Below are 23145 nucleotides of genomic sequence, written 5' to 3'. Positions count from 1 at the left end.
TAGCCTTTCCCTCGCCTGCTAGGCTAAGCCTCCGATCTCCTCACACATGTTAACAATCTTGTGACCTTTAGTCCCTCCTCATTATCACATTATTTACGTTGCCCAACCACGTGGGGCCCACCATAAAAAAAAACCCACTTGGAAACAGGGATAGCAAGCTAACAGGCTCAGATTCAGACTCCAGTGGGGTCAGAAGAACCTTCCAGAAGGGAGCCAAGAGTCTGTAAACTCAGCTTTACTGCTGTAGAAAAGGGGCACCATGAGGTGCAAAAGAGGGTCCTCAAAATATTGGAGCTCTTGCCAAAGTGATGAGATACTGGTTCCAACCCAGGCTTGGCTTTTTCTGCACTTTGTACTTGTGTGTTGTATATGTACATGTGGGCAGGGGTGCGTGTGTCCATGAGCATGTAAGTGAAGGTCAGAAGTTCCTTTCACTGAACTTAGAGCTTGCCCTTCAGGCTAGGATGACTGGCCAGCAATCCATTGGGATCTACTTGTCTCAGCCTGTCCCCAACACCGAGGCCCCAGATATGTACTGCCACATCTGGCTCCGTTATTTGTTGGGGATCCAAACTCAGGTCTCTATGTTTGTACAGCAAGCCCTTTACCTGCCGAACCCCCACCCTGGGTCCTGCGTTTTAACAAATCCCGAGTTTGTAGTCCTCAGGCGTGTTCTATAGAAGAGGGTTATGTAAGGCAAGTGTCTCAGAAGCCCAGGAGTGTGTGCATGTGACCTCAGAAGCAACCACAGTGCCTTTGCCTTTCTTTGTGGATTTTACATCACGCAGTCTTCAAAACATAGATTATGGATAGCCATAGGAACTGAGGCTGAACAATGTCAAGCCATTTCACCCAAGGGTGTCACAGCCTTAACATGCAGAGACCCCATCATGGGGTAAAGAAATGGTGGCTAACCATTTAACCACGGGACATGGCTTTTTCTAGATCACTCTTAGGCTTACCCCCTGCCACACTCAGCACATACCCCAGTAAGCCTCAGAACATCAATCCTGGGCTCTTGCACTACTTCCTCGCCCCTCCTTCCCCATCTCTATCATGCATGTGTGTATTCATGTGTGTATATGTCTATCATATATGTGTGTGTTCATGTATGTACATGTCTGTGTTAGCCAGAAGTCATACTTAAGCCTCATTTCTCAGGAATTATCCACCTTGGTCTTTGAAAGATGATCTATTTTAACCACTATGTCATTGGTCAACTACATGGGCTAGCTGATTCTCGGGGTTCTTCCCAGGGCTGAGACCACATGTGCAAGCTACGGTACTAGGCTTTTCTATGTAGGTCCTGATGAATTATCTCAGGTTCTCATGCTTACAAGACCAACACTTTACCAGGCGAGCTCTTTCCCTGGCCCCTCATCCTGCCATGAAATTGGGCATGGGACTCTGTTTCCTTCATCTCAGGTACTGGGTCTGGGAACTCAATGTTCTTCAAGAAGTCCTTTTATATATATATATATATATATATATATATATATATATATATATATATATATATATATATGTATTAAAAAGGCAGAGGTACCTGAACAGCTACTACAAAGATCAATCACCCAGGATCCATCAGTGCCCCATAAATTCCACTGCTCAGAATGCTGATATAGTTCTAGTGATTTGTGATGTTGTCCTTTCTGGGTTTTGATGGCAACTTAGGTTTAATACGAAAAGACTGGTTTGGCCAAGGTAAAATACGAGGCCATGACAAAACTAATCCCCTCTATTCCCAATCCCCTGGTAGGTATAAAAACCACAGATCCCAGCTCCTGAAAGCTTCCAGCCAAAATCTGCACTGGAAATATGACTCCCCACGTGGCATTTCCAGGAGGAAATCCCACTGTTAAACGTATACTCAAAGAAAATCCCGAGAGGCCTGCTTAGAGAAATTTTATTTTATATATTTATTTCAAACCTAAGTGAGCTTCATCTCATCCCTATGATGATATTTTAAAAGGAAGCCAACATCTCCCTCCTGCAAACTCAGATTGAGGACAGAGGAAGGCACAGCCAGATTGAAGAGGCCGGCCAGTCGCAGGTGGGAAGGGACAGCTCATGCTTACAAGGCTAGGCTACAAAGAGACTTGCTCTGTGTCGTTTATACACAGTCTAAAACCTATCTGAGTCAATAGTGACCATAGGAGAAGAGAAGACAGGCAGGCAGGCACTCTCTGTAGAACTGGACCACAAGTGTTACATAAGCTTCCTCTCTCCTCCCTTTAGAAGCAAACACAAGCCTCCTTTAGGACAGGAACCCTATGTCCCAGAGAAACATGCCTGCAGTAACAGCTCCATGGAATAAAAGCTTGAGCAGCCAGAGCATTTAGGAAAACAAACCTTCCCTATTTCCAGATACCCTGCCACCAAGGTCCTCTTCCTTGTGCCTCCTGCCAGGAGATCATTACAGTCCAACAGGCTCCAGGGTTGGAGGGTACAGGCATTGGACCTCCACTGCTCTGAGGCTTCCATGAATTGACACAAGCACAGAGAAAAGTGTCTGGTGCATTTGGTAAGTTCTCTAGAAGTTGGAGCCATTTAGATTGAGACTGCTGGGGTTAGTAGGTGGTTCTGTCGGCCGTGAGATGCTCGTTGTGTTTTCAACATCTGCAGAGTAAGCGTGTGGCTTGTTTGCAGCTGTAGATGTTTCCCTCCCTGTCTCTTCTACCACCAGTGGGGAGAATTCATAATAACGATGTCAACCATCTTACGAACCCGAAGGTACTCTAGTTACCCACTTCCTCTTGGCTTTTAAAAAAAATCCTCATGTGTTTAAAGCAGGACCTTATGGCCTTGGCGTTATCAGTTGTAGGTCTTTGGGGTCCCTGTTTTGAAGGAGCTGCTTATTTACTGTATGTTTGAAGAATTCATAGGGCTCCACTCACTGGATACCAACAAAACCTTCTATCCAACCATTTTAATCTAAATGGTCAAGATACTGTCACGTGTCCCTTGTGGGGAAATTATCTCAAGAAGTTATTGGTCAAAATTCATTTTTGGAACAAACAAGTGATGTCTGTAAATCATGCCTCAGGCATGAGACGCTTGCTCACCGTGTAACGGATTCGACTCACACCACAAATAGCATTTTACTAGCAGTAAGTGAAACCCGCAGCCTGGCAGGGTCAAGGAGATGTTTAGCTCTAACAAGTGACGGTGAGCAGAACAGTCCAAGGTTCTCCATATATGCAAACTCAACATTTAATTTTCTGCAAGATTACCCACAATAATTACAAAGTTTCCATAATACAGCCTCAAAAGCTTGGAACTCTGAGATACATAAGAATTGATCTCTGATCTGTTACCTTTACCATGTACTGTGCCCATGTAACAAAGCAAAGAGGGGCATACAGTGCTCTCCTCTTAATATTTAGGAGTATTAAGCTAAAACTTTCCTAAAATTAAGTTACTTAGCAACGTGGTAAAGAGAGACACACAGCAAAGCAATAGAATATAAACAACCCCGAGGCCACCAAACATGTCTCCTTTAACTAAACATAATTCCCTGGTTCATCCTAAGTCATGGTTTGACATTCCAAAGATGTTACAATAGTTTTGTGACAGTGCTCTTAGTTAATGATGGCTCAAAGGTACCAAGATGACATTCACGTGCCGCCAGTTTGTTCCACCTGCCAGGAACGCACAGACCTTTTGAAGCATTCCGATCTCCGGAGTAGACTTTCTACCGGGAATCTGTAGTCAAATGCTGACTATGGTAGATCAACTTGAAGATTTCAGAGCCATTATCAAAAGACATAATTTCTCTGTCATGGTCTTAGCATTAAGCTGGGTCAAGAAATCCATCCTAAAATATACGTAACCGTATTGGGATGTTACTTACTCGATAACTCATCAAAGTTCACAGGAGAGAAAGCACACGTTTGATTCACCTCCAAATAGCCACGTGACTAGTAAAGCTATAAATTCCAAAGCAAAACAAGTAATGAGCAGGCACCCGTATTTTAACTGAGGACAATGCCAGTGACGTATTTTTTCTTTAAATTAAAGATATTAGATTAAGGACTGTTGCACCATCTAACACTTCTTTGGTCCTTTAAAATGATGTCACTGATAGGGCCACTTGATTGCATGGGGAAGGCAGGTGGGGTCCAGAACTAGATGACACAGGACTTAAACTGATAAGTGCAAAGCCATTTCTCTTGCTTTGAATGGCCTGAGTCCATGTGAGAAGAGATTATGTCTCTGCTCTACTATGTGACCTCAGAAACTGAACGATACTAGGAACTGACAGAGAAGGAGATCAGCATCATGGGAAATCGTTACCAGGGAACAGACCGTCCCCTCCCCCCCTCCCAGTCCCCCTCTTTGTCCCTTTACCTGCTCCCTTCCCTGCCCCCTTCCTTTGCACTTCTCTCCTGTACTACACTACCTTTCATGTTAAGGTTTATTTTAGGCTCAGTTTTGTGGATACATGTGTGTGTGTGTGTGTGTGTGTGTGTGTGTGTGTGTGCTCGCGCATGAGTGTAGGTTTGTGCGTGTGAGCACAGGTACCTAAGGAGGTCAGAGGAAGGTGTCAGGGTTCCTGGAGCTAGAGTCCTAGGCCTGTATGAGCCCTTGATGTGGATACAGGCAACAGAACTCCAATCGAAGCAGCAAGCACTGATCCACCTCCCCAGCCCCCAAAGCTGTTTTTCCATGGAGAATAAAGTGTGACTTGGGGCTATCTTGAAGCCTTGGCTACCATACTATATACTCAACAACCTTGCAAATGTTTTTCTTCCCACAATTCTCTAGGGCCTTTGCCTGCTTCTCAAGCTTCTTCGTACTCAGTCACCAGTGCTACCTTTCATTGAACCTCTTCGAGGTTGAAGATTCTGTAAGAAAGGATCAACCCAGATCTAGATGTTGAGACCTAATTTCTAATATTGTTATTTTTCTTCAAGCAAGCTCATTCTGAACGAGCCACTTCATCATGTAAAGCTAACCCAGCTGTAAAAGGAAAATGATAATTTGTGATTTCAAAACATTCGCAACACAAATACCATGTATTATTAGAGGAAATATTTATATTTAGAGCAACAGAGAGTTGGTTCGCAGATATTTTACTCGAAGCAGTGTGAAGGCAAGAGTTGAGTCACGGAGCACACACTCCGATTGCTTTACAAGGGCAGTCGTATGGTTCTGTGACCTTGGGAAGGGAAAGGCAAAGAAAGTCCTGCCTTCCTCCTTTGTTCAATACCTATTCTCCACCTCTAGCAGGTAAAATACTGAAAATTTGGTCTGGGAAGCTCCTGAATCTTCCCCAGGAACAGCTGTGAGCCCCCTGACTGGTGGCCTCAGTTCTATAACATTCAAACTGCCTTAAGTAGCCTGACCTTGATGGTGACCTTGGGAATTATGAGGATTTTGAAATCCCTTCTTTCTGTTCTACCTTGGATTGTATTTCATTTCCAACACAAAGGTTTGGCATGTGATTGGTTTTGGCCCCCTGCACTTACTGCAACCTACATCTTCAAAATGAGCATGCAGGGCAGGAAGTACTACTTGCAAGGAAACCCCATCTGCTCCACAGACAGAGTGCCAGTCCCACATCACAAGAGCTACGGGTGGCCATCTGGGGAGAAAGCCATAGCACCCGGTGGGCCCCAGGAGGCTAAGGCACAAGATGGTACAGTACTCTGTCCAGCACCCAGCCTGTGTTCTAGGAAAAAAAAATACCATAGCCCTCCATCACTCCTCAAAGACGTGACGACAGCCTTGCCAGCTTGCAGGTTGCAGTGAACCTGCATATGAGGGCTCTGTTTTACTTCAGCAAGACCCTCACCACACACCTAGGTGTGTGAGTCTCCTCTGCCGCATGTCTCCATGCCTTACAAATGAATGGCGTCAGAGTCACACCACTTAGAGGAGAGAAGAGGCTTTGTCTGGGAGTCAGGATCTAGAGAGTGGCTTTCCTGCCTGCATAGCAAGCCCCACAGCTCAGTTCCCCAGTGTGGAACATTGGGAAGAAAATGTGGCTTGTGTAGCTCAGAAGATCTTTTGTGATTAACTTAGAGGGTCGGGGAAGTATTTCTTGAAGTAAAAAGGATCAGACTATACGAATACATAGCTTTCTCTAGGAATATTAACCTAGTCTGTGCCTAGGACATTGGGCTCTCCTCCCCTCCCCCACCAGCATTAGTATGTTAAGAATGTGAAGGTGGTTGTATTATTTGATGAATGCTGATGTACCTGGGTTTCTTCCTCTGTTTTGTGTCTACTGTTACTTTTACGTGAATCTCTTCAAGCATAATATAGAAGAAGATTGTTCCAGACCTAAAAGTTAAATGGTCATGATGCAAGGCTCAAAACCACCAATTGTCCTGCTTCTGTTAAAGTGAGAATTACCCAAGATTCCTCACTTTCTCCTTCTGCAAGGGCTGCCTAGTTACAAAATGAGCCTCTATCTATCTATCTATCTATCTATCTATCTATCTATCTATCTATCATCTCTTCCTCACCTTTCTCCCTCCCTCTCACTTTTCATTCTAGAAAAATCTATTTTTCCACTTTTTTTTGAAGCAAAGAAAGTCCTGCGAACAGTGTCCTGCTGAATGGGATAGAGTGCATACAACGCCCAGGGAAGGCAATAAATCCAAGCCCCACTCTGTTGCTCATTAGCTGTAGATGTGGGCAAGTTCCCACACTTCTTGGAGGCTCCCTGTTCTCATGTATATGATGGGGATGAAAATACATATCACTTAAGAGTAATGAGAGAACTGGATCAACTAGATACCACACACGGCACATGGCATGGTGCATGTTTAAATGGCACAATAAAGAAGAGCTCCTATTATATTCAAACTAAAAATCAGTTTTGTGTATTTATAACATTGTGAATAATCTGAAGAATGGAAAGTTGGGAGGAGAATCAGAAGGTTAAGACATTGTTCTACCAGTGTTTAAAAACAAAAACAAAAGAACCATCTAATTGTTACTAATATGCACAGAACACTTACTGTGAGTCAGACACTTTTCTTAGACTCTCCAGTCACTAACTCGGTCCTCACCACAGTCCTGTGAAGTACTTGGTATTCTGATTCCCATCCAGGATAAGAAAAGAAACAAACTGGGTTCAGCTGGATCTACCTCATCCCACATCCTTCACACGGACTCTGTTTCCTGGGCTGTGTTACAAAGTATCCTCTGGGGTCATGAAGATCACAGTAGGATGGCACCTTCAACACTGATTACCCACCTTAAAGTCCTGGAGTCTGCTGACCATGCCCCTCCTGTTTAGATGGCTCACTGATTTCTTCCCTTGTATAAAGAAGAAACCAAGACACCCAAGCTACAGTTGTGAGATCTTCTTAGAGCCCCAGGCATCACCCATCAGCACCGGTACTTTTATCCTCAGCACCGCCATCACCATCACCGTGGCTATGCCAAGCAGCCTGCGACCCTCAACGTGTTCCCTATTTGCGCTATAATACAAGGAAATATTGGGAACCCTTGTTGTCCCTCCCCCCACTCTAGATGTGCATTTACAATCTTATGCTTATATTTCTATCACGCTCAACTCCACCATCAATTTCAAAAGGGGAAAGATTGATAAAATTAGCTGCTACCTTTCATGCCAGGAAAAGCATTTAACATAGGCGATCCTGCCTAATACCAAAAACCTACTATGCAGGCATTACAAACACCCCCATCTCAGCTTGTCAGCAAAGGAAGCCACAGCCCTGATTGGCTAACCGTCCTTCTCAAGGTCACAAGGGTATTTAGAGTATAGCTTTACAAACTGACCTAGGCTTCCATATGCTTTCCTATAGTCACTTTGAGATGGCCCGCCCTTCTCCAGACTGGATGGTGTTTAATCCCATGCCTTCTCTCGTTCTCTGTGTTATATCACACTGTAAGGCAGGACTCTGGGAAGAGGGCTGAGAGAGAATAGACCTCCGAACTCCTCTCCCGACTTCATACTCACTCACGGGTTCTGTGACCTTGAAAAACCTGAGTACTGAAGCAAGTGAAGCACTTTCCACTCCAGCCTTGCACGCTTCGTGATTTCTAGAAAAGTAGATTACAGATTATATCATCCTCCATTCTAACCAGAAAAGATCCTAGAACAGGCTCGCTGTACTGGCTTCACTCGGTAGCAGGACCATCAGGCTGGTTGGGAAGTGTGAGAAATACATCCGTCCCACAGCTGTCCCTGCCTGAACAGTGTCACGGGTAAACAAGAGCTCCTCTCTAGAGATCTCTGCTGGCAATCTGTTTTCATTCCTTTCTTAGGGGGGAAAAAAAAGAGAAATTCGGATTTTCATGGAGAATGTATTGCTTTCTACATGAAACTGCCAAAAACCCAACTGTAGACAAAATCCATCTGACAAAATCCCTTAACTGCTTTGATTCAGTTCTTAAAGGAGATTAGTCGTTGGAAGGTCACCCAGGAGCCATCCCACCACACACTGCAGTGTGGGGTTTCAAAGCCTTCACTACTAAGGGGATCTCCGTGCTTGATGCCCCCTCTCTCCACGGTGTTTAATCAATGAATCAACAAATAGTTCCCGAGCAAGGCTTCCCTGGGGTCTGCGGGTCACTTCAGATGTGGCTCTCCTGTTCAATAGTAGGAGAAAGAAAAACAGGTTTCTCTGACTCCTCTAAAAGTTTCCATTTATAAAAGCAGAGCTGGCATCAAAAGGCATCGGGTCTCCTGCCCCTCTCTTCCCGAGCTCTCCGATTCATACAGGAAAAGGAAACGCAGTATAGCAGAGGGGACAGAGAATGAAGGGAAGAAAGGGGAAGGCCAGGAAAATGGAAGGAGCAAGACCCGGAAAGGGCAAGGCACGGGGGTTGAACGAACATGACCTTTATGCCACAAGGTCAAAGGTCAAAAAGAGAGCTAAACAGCACACCAAGCAATGTCTCCACGATGGTGTGAACTCTACGGACAGACTTATGCTGCTACTGGTTTTTAATACAAATAACCACCTCACTGGCCAGCTAAGGAGTGCTAAGCTTTAAACTCTTACGATTAAGGTAATTATCTCTTCCTGAGCTCTATTTTTTTAATAACTCTGTGTGTGTGTGTGCCCTCAACTCTAGCAATAGTTGTCACACACATGTAATTAAATGTCTTAGGTCTAAACGTCCTTTTGACCTCAACTCTAACAGTGGGATTCTGTACAGCTGGGTCTCAACACCTACAGTATCAGAAGTCCTAATCTGTGATAATACATTTAAAAAAAATAAAACGTATTTGGCCTTTCTGAATAATTTTGCATGAAAATGGAAAACATGGGAAATACCATCTCAGGCCTTGAATAAAATGTTGTGCAAAATACCGCACGATGCAATGAACTGACTTGCCACCTCCCACAGGAAGATATGCAGCAGCCGGGGCAGGTTGAGATGTAAATTCTGTTGGTCCCTGTCCAGCACACAGTAGGTCTCTACTTAACCATGCATTTTTTAAAACCAAAATGAACAATGAGACTTGCGATGGCTTATCGAGCACATACTGTGCCGGACAGGGTGCTGAACATTTTCTGTGTGCTCTCTCCTCCTTCTCTCTCGTCACCACTGGCCTGCTTTCGTGCCCTCTGTCTACCAATGAGAACACAAAGAGCAGAGAGATAAAGCAAGCTCACATGAAATCTTGAGTTTGTTAAGCCAAAAGCAGAGACCCCCACACCCATCTCCACAGAATGAGACCCCTTCTAAGTAGCCACGGGTGACACTTTCAGCTGTGTCCCTCAGCTTCAGGAAACAAGGTGAGGAAACATTAGGAACTGTATTTTTATTGCAATTGCCTCAAACCTCTCTCTGACAAGATATTCTCACCGTGTGCTCGAAATTCCCCTTCCTGACGAATATTAATTACCTGAGACTCATCATGTTTTAGTAAGCACAGCTTGTCTTAAAGCAACAAGCAAACCCTAACCCACGTCCTCAGCCAGGACATTCCTGAAGAATTTGCCAGCTTAAATATCACTGAGCTTCCCCTGCGTCTTTCAAACACTAATTTTAAAAACAACCACCACTTTCCTAACTTCTAAAGTGTTAACATGTAATGCTTCTGGTCTGAACAGTTTGCTAGATAATATCTTGAGAGGAGATAGAGAGGGAGGCCCGTGCTTTTAGCTCTCCTTGAGCTCCCAGCACACAATTTCCATAGGTTGATTGGTTCTACCTCAGTGATACTAATAGGAGAAGATACACCTGAGGTCTACACGACTCAGCACAGCCCCAGAGTGTGTTCAATTATGTAGCTAGTCAGAAGAATCTATATATCAAAAAGAGGCAAAATATAAGCACACGATTACCTTTCGTTCCCATATTATGTGATCTTTATACAACCGAACAGGGGACAGAAGCGTAGCCCCAAACACCCATTCAGCTCTCTTTCACTTTAAGACAAGCCTAGGAGTCCTTAGCCCAAAGTGTCCATGATACCCAGAGCATCCTTGTTCCTCCACACTGGGTGCGACAAGGTCCACCTCCAAAATCTGGACAAGGGCACAGCGGAGCTCCTGAGAGACCCTCAGCCCCTCTAAGTTATGGCTTAGGCTTCTCTTCTTATTGCTACTTATAAGACAAGCACAGCCAGACACACGCAGCTCATCAAACTAACCGTGAGTTAGTACCTAACAGGGCACAGTTCGTTCAGTCCTGCTGGTGGCTGCTTTAAGTTGGGAGCAATTTCATAAAGACCATCATGTCCATATGCAGTCGCCTTCGCTTCCAGAGAAACACAAACGTCATCAACAGACCTGGCCCTCTGAGAATCCAGAAAGGGCCTGGCTGCATTAAAAGAGCAAACAAACAAACAAACAAACAAACAAAGAAAACAAGAGCATGGGATTAGACTCAGGGCTCCTCCTCCCCCTAGGCTTCCTCTTGTTCACCGTTACCCTGCAAAAGTTGATCTGAGAGCAAATATCATTTTTCCGAAAGACCAAGGTTACAGATTAATCCAGAGAACCAGGAAGAAGTAAAGACAGATGTACCATTTCATAAGGAGGTGGAGTGACCTACGATCTTGTTTTAGCTGGTCTAGAGAGGAGTCGCAACGCACAGGAAGCACGACCCCCCCCCCAAAAAAGACATAAATACTCAGCCCTATTTTGTTTAGTTTCTGAACTAACGGTACTTACCACTGAAATTCCACAAGTCCCCATGCTTTGCCCACAGCGCACAGGCCACCTTTCTCCGTGGAAGCCCAGAGGAGGGCCTGTCAAGTTCAAAGAGATACTAACCCTAGTGGGTTAGAATGAGGCAAGGAGGGGGGTGGGGGGAAAGAAAAGACAGACTTTCCCTTTAAATCCGAACAGAAGCGGATCCCAAGTCACATGACCTTTTACCGTAATTTCTATTAAAATCATTTCATGTCTGGTTGCCCCTGCTCTCCCGGCTCATTTGTATTGTTTACAACAAGCCACTGCACAGCCAGTTGGTGGTGGCTGACTCCATGGTTACCCAGTTTTACATTCACTAGTTAAATGGAATGCATCTGGGCTGTGGGTTCCAGGGAGCAGGCTCTTAAGTAACCACAATCCAGCTATCAATCAGGCTAATCTGAGAGAAATTAATCTTATAAACGTAAGTATTGTTGCAGATTAAAAATTGATAGAAAGGGGGCACCGGCTTTTACAGGCTGGAGTTTCCAAAAGTGGGCAGGCTGAGAGACAACTCGGAGACCAGCGGTGTTTGGTTTGTGGTCCTGCTGACAGCCGGTCGGGCTGTACCTGAAAAGCTTTCAGAGGTAATAGACCACCCTCCACAAGCAAATCCACTACCCCCGTCCCCAGAGACCTGCATGTTTCTTTCACCTGGCAGCCCTCAGAATGAAAACACGGGTTTAACCAGACTGTAACCCAAGCAAAGTAAATTAAACAAATGCATACAGGACCGTCAGACACCAGACAAACACTGAGTAGGATTCAATTAAAACCAAACCTCAGAGAAGAATCCTATGAGTGGATTATAACCGCAAACTGGTACAGTTTTTGGAGAGCAAGCACACTACAAACCCACTCCACTGTCCATGAATTTATGTAGTTAATTCCTTAAAAGCAACCCCCCACCCCACCCCCCAGAGCTAACTTGTTTCTCAAGATGGACAAGACCAACAATGATCGGCCCTAATAAAAATCGAGAAGTTGTATAGTTTAATGCCCACAATAATTGGCCCACGAGCCACATCTGTGTGCTAACTGAGAAGGGCAAATAGCTAAAGCTAAGATATTACAACCTCCGTCTACTGCAGAGTCACTGTATTAGAGGCTACAATTGATCTGTTGCCTCAGAACGAATTGAAACTGAATGTAACATAAGGTCGGAAAAATCCCTCCTGTACTGCTAATCGGATATTGTATAATGGTTGATTGCAGCTTTGCCTTGTCCCATCGCCTAAATCATACATACTCACACGTTCTGGGCTCTTCCAAGAGTTTGGTGCAGTTTCAAGGACAAATGTCTTAAGCAAGCCTCTGTACTGTGCAGCAGGGAGCCTGCTCGGATCTGATGACGGGGGAGTCTGGTGCTAAATCTGACAACAGAGAAGGAAACTTCCTGGGCGAAGAGAGGATCTGGGAGAGTCTCGGGTTCAAAAGGCTGCTGGGAAGGTGCTGCTTGGTCTGCTCCCAGGGCTGTGTGTACAGGGCAGCAGCTGAGCTGTGTTTGCAGCCCTGCAGAAAGGAACCTTTACTGAAAACCAATGGTATCACATTTCAGAGGAGCCCGAGCCAAGCACTGGAGTGCAGAGCAACCTTTGACAACTTCACACAATTCGCCCCGGCGGACTCCTGCACAGGTCAGGGAGGAGTGTGGAAAGAGTCTACCCTCCGCCAGGTCTCATCTCTGCGTCTCAGCACAGCACCCGGCTAACGGAAGGCTGGCACCTGCTGGATGTGGCACCAGAGCAAGGCACCCCCTGCACACAGCTTCTGTCTCAGCTGCCCTCACCCACTGTGCTCAATAGGCTAACCGAACTTTACCAGCTTATCCGGTTTGTGCTCGTGTATATGTGTTTATATATGCTTATAGTGTGTCTCTCTCTGTGTGTGTGTGTGTGTGTGTGTGTGTGTGTTTATATGGGTGTGTGCACATGTAGAGGCCAGAAATGGATGTCCAGTGCCTTCCTCAATCCCTCTACACCATATTTTTTGAAACAGGGTCTCTCACTGAACCTGGAGCTATGACAGGGTAGGTGACTAGCCACACTAGTCTTCCTAACACCGAAAGTGCAGCCATGTGATGCTATTCCAGTTTTGTATGGGTGTGCCCGGAATTTGAACCCATGTTTGTACAGAAGGCACTTCACTGGCAAAGCTGCACACCCCTGCTCCCCCAGATCCCCATCTAAGGTGTGCTTCCCTCTTTGTTTCCCTCCATCCCCTTGTCTGGGACACCCCCATCCCCCATAAAACTTCCAGATAACCGAGAAGTGAAAAAGGCAGGAGCGGATCCTTTCAGACCAAAATCTAGACTGAGCCAATGGAGAGCCAGGAATTTTACGAAGTGGTCAAGACGACTGGAGGTGACTGCAGAACATACCCCAAGTGGGCTGTTCACCATCCTTAGAGACAACAGGGCACTAAGAACAGAGAAAAGATCATGGGTCCTGCCTACTGGCACAGGAACCACCAATCTAAATTATCAATAAATTATCAATCTCAATATAGGGGAGGCAAACCATTGAGACTTTACTATGTCTTTGAACAAAAGGTGTTCTTATTTATTATGTATCTGTTTGGGGGGGTGTGAGATCAGAGGTTACTTCTCTCCTCTCATCACGTTATTTCTAGGATCAAACTCAGGTCATCAGGCTTCTTGGCAGGAGCTTTAACTCACCAAGTCATCTGTTTGGCCCGCCAGGACTTAAAAGGAAAAGGAGCGTGAAGAACAGTGATTGGGACTACAAGGTGGGACAGGCAGTGGCTAAGAGCAAACCTGATCCAAATCACTGCACACTCCCTTCTCGATTCGGCCCATGCTTCTGGGCCAGGTCACTCCTGACCCCCAAGACAAGACATGATGGCCTGTTCAACACGGTGCATCTCACTTCCCAGGGTAGAGACCACAACTGGCCTCTTTATTGGGGCGGTAGGAAGTGTGGCAAGCAACTCAGGGCACTGTTGCCCTCCTTGTCCAAAGCCTGGCTCAGACCTGCCCAGGAAAACAGTGAACTATGTACAGTCAAAATCTTCCTTTTGCATGTTAGCCACACTGCAGTCTAGGAACAATAACAATGTGCTCCCAAGCGCAAGTCACGCCCTGTTATGAACAAGTCAGCCCTGATGCCTGGTTTAACTTCTATCCCAACACTACCCCTCTACCACACAAGATCAACAGTTGCTCAAAATATCCATTTTCTTCATCTATGAAAGGGATACAATCTCACCGCCATTCAAGACGGTTTTTTGTGTGTGAAGATTTAAAGGTTAACATATGTTGGGGATGGACCACAGAGCCAGGCACTCACGCATTCATAAACATTTACTGAACCTCTGTTCACAGTCAGGCACGGTGCCAGACGCTGTGGGTACGAAGTCAATCACAACCCAGGACCTTCTCCCAAAGCGCAAGTTCCTAAGAGTGAAGTCTTCCTTCTTCCCATCCCATATTCTCCAAAGCCCCTACTGAACTGCTCAAGAGCTTTGCCAGATCTTCCTTCTCTGGGCAGGAGAGGCAGCTTGCTGGTAGAACAGTGGCCGTCTATGTCATGCTCTGAGTCCATCTCCAGTACACACAAAGCAAATCGAACAAACAACCTAAAAAACAACCTTCCTCTCATTTGACTATTTTATGAAACAGATGAAACTATGGCCAACTACTTAGTAAGAAAAAAAAAAAAACCACACATCATAAATAGGACACAGCTAGTCGACTGAAGCCCGGATGTCAATGAGGCTCTGTAGGGAGACCAAGGATTCCTTAAGGGATCTGTATGAATTGGTCGTACTTCATACAGTTCTTTCTCCTACTGTACCTAAGTTTTGTTTGTTGTTTACGGGGCTAGGCCTCGCACCCCTGAGCTGTTACTCCAACCTTCAGTGCTGTCACCGTAATTTTACTTCCCTAAGGGTAGCTTAGATGTCTTGAAGCTGAGACCATCTCTTAAAGGTGATGCTGTGCTGCTAACTGACTTATTGTGAGGGAAAAGGCACAGCACGTCCCATGCATTCTGCTAAATAAGAAAGAAATCCGAGCTGGGCTAACTGTATTAACTGACCGGTTTCAGAGGCAGCTCATCTGCAACTGGCAAATTATCATACGTCTATCAATGTTCCTGCCACCAAACCCATAATTAAGCTTCCTGGGTTTTGTTTTCCTCTTGTTTAGCACACATCTACCCCGAACAGAGGACCTCATGGTTTAGACAAAAGCAAATAGCAATTGGCTTTCAAGGACAAATTGGGTCTCATGACATTTCTGATTTCTACTTTTCCTGAGCATCTAGGTTTAACAGATCACAAAGTGCAGACTTCTGCCCATCGTTGTCTGGGAAATCGGCTAAGGATGCCCTAGTTTCAGATAGACTCCAAACATTCTTCTCTGAATCTGTGTTTTTAAGTGCATTGTCTGTGCAAACAGCCCATTTCTTGAACAATTCCTGACCTATCCCTTCACTGCAGGCTTTGGAATATAGTTCGTTTATAATGGCAAAATTGGCTAGGCTTAATATCAGTGAATCATTCATAAAAAAAAATCCCTAAAAAATATGTGTGCCTCACCTGCACGTGGAGTCAACCAACCTTCCATTCTTTACTTCTAACCTTATGCCCATGAAGACACGTTTTTCAGATGCAATTTATAGCAGTACTTTTCAGTATTTATTATCAAACAACAATTCCTATAGCCTTCACAAAAAAAAAATGCACACATTTCAGATTAATCTCAATGATCAGTAGAGATCACGAATGACAGGTAAGGCTTAAGACAAGACCATCACCGAATATTGAAAGTAGAAAAGGTGTGTGTGTGTGTGTGTGTGTGTGTGTGTGTGTGTGTGTGTGTAAAATCACCTACTTTTACTGTCCTGATATGATTTTGATGGTTTGGCTTCTAAGGCTATCTACTTGTTTATTTGGACAAGAACTGGCCGTCTGGGGGTTGGGGAGTAAATAAAGATGCTTTGTTGTATTTTAGTATATTATATTTTGGTGTATTGGCACTGTCTACATTAGAATCACCATGCCTATAGAACTACCTTCCTCTGCCGATTTCTGTGTTACTTTCTGCTTCGTCCCTCTCTGCTTGCCCTGCAGGAAGCAAAGAAAGTAGCAACAAGAGGGACTTGCAATGACATAAACTCACACCAGGGAAGCATGATCAGACCTGGTCAGACAAGACAAAAGGGACTCGCAATGACATAAATTCACACCAGAGAAGCATGATCAGACCTGGTCAGACAAGGCTGGCCCAAAAATCCTCACTCAATCCTCACAGCCATCTTGAGAGGCAACACTTTGATTAGTCACAAATGATAAAGGTTCAGGGAATGGATAATTTACCCAAATCACCAAAGTTAGTGAGTGGCCCAATATAAGTTCTAAAACAAGAACTGGAGACCTAACTACAAGTCTTTTCCACAGTTGTCCCCTCAAGGGAAGATAGAGAGTGGTTGTCCGCATTAATTGCCCTTGGTTTTTGGTAGATTTTGCTTGTTTATATATTTTTGTCATGTTTTTGTTATTGTTGCTGTTTTGATTTGCTTTGTTTTAGACAGAGTCTTACTCTATAGCTTTGGTGCATAAGGCAGCCTTCCTGCTTCAACTTTCCAAGTGCTGAGATTACAGATATGAGCCACCACCCATGACCCTTCAGTTTTCTTCCAATCCCACAGTTCAGTAAAAATAGGACAGGTGATTTCGCACACACACACACACACACACACACACACACACACCTATGCACGCATGCACATTCACACATACCACGTGCACAGACATCTAGGCACACAGATACACATGCATGCACACACACCCATACCTCTTCTACCTGCAATAGCTTTGTATCTTGTCTTCTCTTATATCTTGGCCTATTTTCTCTCTCTCTATTTTCCCTCAGTTCTATGTTTAATGAATTTCAGTGACAAACAAACAAAACACAAATGGTCATCATCATCAACAACAACAACAACAACAACAACAACAACAATAAGGAAACTGTACCCAAATCTTTCAAAGGCCATGTACTTCACAACAGTGAAGCCTCCCTATTTCAGGAAAGCAAAGCCTCTCTGTTTTGCTGTCAGTGTCTAAAATTCCTAGAAATTTCTCTGAAACCCCTTTCAGCCATTCAGCAAGAGTTTGAATCTACCCGTTCAACTTGCAGATTCATGTCTTAAAGCTTGACCCTCTTATCCCCATGTTTATATATTGAAGAACATTTCTTGGTCATGTGTAGAACATGAATAGACAGTGAAGAATACTGTCTGTCATGTGTATCTCTTGTATCACAATAGGAAAACTATTTTTACATTTGGGGTGTCACTGATAAAACAATATTTCACCCAACTGGTCGCACTAGCTATTGTGATCTAACCAAGGACACTGGAACATAAGACACTTTTGTAGTGTTTTTTGTTTTGTTTTGTTTTGTTTTGTTTTGTTTTGTTTGCAGAAAGAGTCTATTTAGAACAGCCAATGAATGACAGATAAAGAAAACATCTACACTCAACCCTGAATGTCTAAGTCCTGTGAGGTATCCACTCCAACCCAATGAACTTGAGCTTTGTTATAGTCATGATATATATGGTCCTTCATAAAAAAAAATGGTTTCTAGAAAAACAGTAAACCAGAGCACCACTTTCAGTTGATTTGTTACTATTCTTAATCACTGAAAGGATCATTAAGGGGAAAGCAGAGTAGAGACTGAGAGAGAGCAAAGAGTCCACGGTTGTTCTTTGATGAACTCATCACCAGATGCCACAGACAATGCTGCCTTCACTGCTGCCAACCTTTTGTGACAGCCAGCATCCTGTCAAATCTACGTTATCTGTAAAAGGCAAGTTTCAGCCTCTAATGGTGACTGGTCCAAAGGACCATCGAAACTGTGTCCTAATTCTGCAACCTTCGGAAATCAAACACCCGTACTAAGCAGAAGATGAACTCCTCCTAACTGAAGAGACTGCTCATTGATGCAGACAACTTTGGATCTCTCTCCACACACAATAACTTGGAAAAAATATATAGGCTGTGTTTACAGAGGCGAGAGAGAGAGAGAGAGAGAGAGAGAGAGAGAGAGAGAGAGAAAGCCGCAGTCTCTAAGAAGGGCTATAACTTGTTAACAGTCTTCCTGATTTATGTTGGAAAACATACAGGGCATGAAATGATTTCTGCAACCTAACATTTTCCTCTAGAATGCTGGGGAGCAGAAGATATATTCCCCAGCTGCGGGGGCTGCTTGTTCCTGCTCCCCTTTCAAGAGACAAACATGTTAGGCAATTATAATGCTCTGTCCCAGAAAAGGGGCTTTACATTATTAAGTGGGGGGAGAGGAAAGCAAGAAAAGAAGAAATTTAAGAAGAAAAGGAGGCAAACAGGAAGAGTAAAGAATCTGTTTATATAACGTTTACCTTGTAAAAAGTGATTGCCTTCTTAAGATGGGTAATGAATAATCTTCCTAAGAGGTATGGGGAATGTATAAACTATCACCCACATCAAATGTTAGTTATTTCTCTTGTTAGTATTTCACGGATATGGAAATTTGTTTCACAGTCTACAACTGTGCTAATAAAGTAGGTATGTTTGAATATAAATTGCCATGGCCATAACATAAGCCTTATTAATTGAAAATATCTAAGAAGGAGATCAAATTTAAATGGGAAGCATATATTTTGAAACGCAACTTACAAAACCCCTTAAATACCTGTGAAAGTAGAGAGACAGTTTGCTTTGCTTCAGATAATGTTGGCACTCTGAGTGCCAAAGCAGTCAAACATCTTTGTTAGAAATGGATATTTTCTAAGGAATTAAAATAATTTCTCTGTAACTTAAAAAAAGGGAGAGCAGGTGGATCATGATTTGATCAAGGTTATCTACCTGAGCAGACATACCAGAAAAGCAACTCGGAGTTGAATCTCCAGTGCCCTGAACATTTCAAGAACTACATCGCTTGTTTTGCAATAATTATTATCATCACATAGTTTAATGGGAAAAATGGTTTTCACCATAAGAATATAAGTGGAGACAACCCAAACTGAAGGAGTCTGTGCTGCCAGCATTGGTGTCATCCGGTATAAGGGTATAAGTACATCCGTGTCTGTACAGTGTGCATGTCTGAGGGAGAATGGAGGGCTGGGTCTAGACCCAGTACAATGGAGGAGGCAATCTATGGAAGAGGTTTTGCAATCAGGGTTGAGTACTGAAGGCTATCTAATCTCCAAGAAAAAGAAACTTCCTGGTCTAAGGATGCAGACAGCCCAAGCCTCATCCCAGCAAATGATACCAGGAGCAAAAAAAGCATCCCGAATATTCACGCAAAAACTTTTTAAAGGAGATTCTTCCCAATATACTGGATCTAAGGGGTCAGAACCATCAGAAAAGTATGTCCGTCTATTTCAAGTCTGGGAGATCTGTTACAGTTATCCCTCCAGAGTAGACCCACCCTGAGGTTCCTAGCCTTGGTCCACTGATTCCAAATACAATGATGAAATGGGATCAAAGTAAATAAATGAAAGCTATTGGCGGAAACATCCTTGACCCAGGGAGCACTCAGAGCTGGAGTTCGGTGGTTCCCTGGGTCTCTGCTCCAGTACCACCAAAACGCAAGGAGGAGGAGATGCCAAAAGTCTCTCTCTTACTGAGCCCTTCTCCTAAGGGACAATGCCTTTTGTCCACACGAAACCAAACAAACAAGCAAACATAAAAACAACAACAGCAAAAACAAACCTGCTGTTATTTTTTTTTTACTTTAGGAAGATAATTTTAAATGATTTTCTAAAAGAATCACAATATTGTGATCCTTGGTAATCATTATTTCACAATGACAGACGCTATTGTTCCTGGATAATTTTTTTTTCAGTTGCCTTTCTCCTACCAGTGCTTTGATTGAAAGATTTGCCAAGAGCCCCCTGGAGAAAACCAAAGATCTGCGTTTAAATAGAGATACAGTTCTTCCTTCAAAATGTGTGGTACCTGAGAGGCAGATCCTATCAGAGCCCCTTAGTGAGAATAACTCGGATTGTATGAGCCACATTGCAATGCTGTAGAAGTCCTGTTCCGGGGCACTAGGGCCATTTCCATCACAGCCCTTTCCTTCTGAAGATTCTTCCTCATATTTGCCCCCGGAGAAGTTAAAATTAAACCTTATTCCAAAGCAAAGTCCTCACAAACAAGCAATTACTACCGTACATATCAGTCCTGATGTGTACAAAAAAGACCGCAGAAGATAGCTTGGCCAGAAATGTTAAATAATTAAAGAGTATAATGACTTAATAGAGTAGTAAGCTTGGTTTACACTGCAGCCAATTTAAGCCATAAAAATACTGTGTAAAAATTTTATCTTGTGGTTGACCATTACATAGCCAACCTACTATTCAAAAGTTTCTTCAGTGTTTCTCTTCATCAATGTGGCTTGCCCTTACGAGCTTTCTATTCTAACAGTTTTCCAACAATTCCCTCCCTGCCCAACAAAAATGTTACCAATTTTCGACTTTGTTTCATAAAGTCCTTTGACCAGGATAACCTCCTACCATCTAGAAACTGTCTAACAGAAACTGACATCGCTGGGCACGCTCCAGAGGTATACTTTGACCTCCTCCAAAATGAGTGAGTTTACCATAAAAAAAGAGTCACGTCATCAGAGTAAATAAGTAAGGGAGTAAATAAATGAGGAGAGAGATAAAGGTGCTTGGTTGCCACATCTATAAACAAAAGGAGAATTTGTGTGTGTGTGTGTGTGTGTGTTTGTGTGTGTGTTTGTGTGTGTGTGTGTGTGTGTGTGTGTTATATAGCTTCTAAACAGTTGCCTTTTCTGGGACAGGTGAATGTAGGGATTCGGCTGTTTGAAAACGTCAAGACAGCTCACCTTGAGTGTCCACTTAATATACGGAGAAAAGGGGCCGGAGAAACAAACCACAGAGAGAGATAAGTCTCAAACATAAGCCCATGACCTCTAGCAGGCTCTTGCCAAAATTTCTCAGTACAGCTGAGAACAAGGTCCCTCAGTAGAAGTCACTCTTCTACTGTTTTCCCGAGACATGTCCCTGAGAGCGTTCTGGGGGTCTGCGTGCTTTGTTAGCTCTTATCTTGCTGCTCTGCCACACTCATGCTGAGTCAAATTTGGAGCTCAAAATGAAAGATGAAAGACCTTGAAGATCACTTAATATTGAAATACTGTTGTGGTAATAAGTGGTGCTCGGTTGGAAATGGGAACATGGCACTCTCTGGTAACCTTTTAATTTCTGGAAAAACTGCACGGAATAAATTGAGCTATACACCACACACACACACACACACACACACACACGAAAACCTAATCAATTGATCCAGTCTATTCGGTTGAGCAAAGAATACCAGCAGGTTTCAGCACACGTCATACAAGAAGACTTAGCCCATTTTGATTTCTAAGGGGAAAGAGCTGTCCTTACCTATCCTCACCACCCCAGTCAATGGGCAGTTTAATGTGCAGTACAATACCATTCACAATGGACATGCATTTAATACTATGTAATGCAAGTTTAAAGAGTTATGAGAATTGCTTTAGGAGAAAATAACAAAGGCAGAGATCACAGCAGACAAATCAATGTTTGAAAGATCCTGGAGGCCTGCTTCCTCACAGTCTGATTGCTTCCTCAAAGCAAGGAAGCATCCCCTTCAAGGTCACTTCCCCTCCATCAGCGTCCAGGCCTCTGCCATTCCTGAGTTCAGATCAGAGAGGCCTTCAAACTTCCTCCTCTTTTTCACAAAGACAGAACTGTTTCTCAGGACGGTTAAGTCAGCTCGATAGCATCGGATCTACTGGACAGGAGGAAAAAACACAAAGCCAAACACAACCCTCTAGCTACGGGGTCTGTTCCCTGCCATCCTCCCTAAGACACTTCAAACCCTCTTTCTGAACTTGGGTGGTTCTGAACTTGGGTGGTTTCCAGGCACCATCCCCTATTTGCTCTTTGGGCAGTGTGGGAAACAAATTAGTTTCTCTTCAAAACTAGTCCAACCCATTCAGCTGCTCTGAAACATAGTTCGGGAGTCTGCAAGGTCTTCTCATCTTGAAATACTGGGCAGGGGCGTTTGAACATAACAGGAGGTCATAGACCCATTCGGCAACTCAGAATCGGCACAACCAAAACAATACAATTAATAAACACATATAGTCACCCCTCAGTGCTGAGAGGCTTGGGGGCTCGGTGGGGGTGGGGGTGGGGGTTCCAGGCTCTTCCAGAAAGGCTTGTTAAGATTCTGGAAGGAGGAGGAGTTGAATCTAAAAGAAGGTTCCCTGCTGGAAGGGAAGGGGATAGGAGGGGAGCTTTGGGTCTCCTCTCACCCAAGGAGGGGTGAGGAGGGGCTGGGGTGCTCTGGGCTCTACCCTGCAGGCGCTCTGACAGAATCAAAAGGTGGCAAGGTAGGATAAGCAGTTTGAAACAGTTAGTCCAGTGACCTCCAGACAACTTCGGTGACTTCCTTTCTGGGAAAGGTGACAGTATTGGAAAGCCTGGAGAGATGGGAAGGCTTAGAGGACAGGAGGGACACACAGCACCGGAGCAGCGGCACTGCCCTGTGGCAACATCCTCCAACTCCGGACACCCCCTTCACCCACAGCGACCCCTGCCCCATGTCCCTTGGCCCTATCCCCTCCCAGTTCAGGTGCCCTAACTCTGCCCGAGGGTTATTTTGCCACTTTCCCCAGCACTGAAGTCTGTAAGCAGGAAGGGGGATGGGAGGGGTGTTGAAAGAAGAAACCTAACAGCAATTCAAATTTATCTGTGTCTCCAGCACACACCTGACAGTTTTGCAGGCTGAGCCAGGCAAGTCTGCAAGAGGTGGGCACTACTTATGCGTGTGTTATTGAGAGAGGGTGTCCTTTTTCTTTTTCTCTTCTTTTCTTTCTTTTCTTTTCTTTTTTTTTCCTCCAAGAGACTCTAAGCAAGTGAAGGGGGAAGGGGGTAGCAATAGAGATTCCAAGCCGGACTGCAAACAGAGATGCAAGCGTCTGTCTCCAGACGCTGATGGTTAAAGGATG

General features: G+C 44.2%; 1 protein-coding gene across 9 annotated transcripts in view; it reads right to left on the bottom strand.

Moving 5' to 3' along the window:
- The window catches only part of Esrrg (estrogen-related receptor gamma), a 617835-nt gene that overhangs the window by 548480 nt on the left and 46210 nt on the right, over nucleotides 1-23145 (bottom strand). The window contains exon 1 of one of the 9 annotated variants that reach the window (XM_063272508.1): nucleotides 12386-23126. The exons of 7 other annotated variants lie outside the window; for them this stretch is intronic. The gene's annotated coding sequence lies outside the window, so the exon portion shown is untranslated. Of the gene's footprint in view, nucleotides 1-12385; nucleotides 23127-23145 lie in introns of those variants that run through there. One more of the 9 variants, NM_203336.3, reaches the window with a different exon arrangement.

This window comes from Rattus norvegicus, chromosome 13 (assembly GCF_036323735.1).
Source record: "Rattus norvegicus strain BN/NHsdMcwi chromosome 13, GRCr8, whole genome shotgun sequence".
Taxonomy (NCBI): domain Eukaryota; kingdom Metazoa; phylum Chordata; class Mammalia; order Rodentia; family Muridae; genus Rattus; species Rattus norvegicus.
The sequence above is the reverse complement of the archived record's forward strand: the minus strand, read 5'-3'. Positions and strand labels throughout refer to the sequence as shown.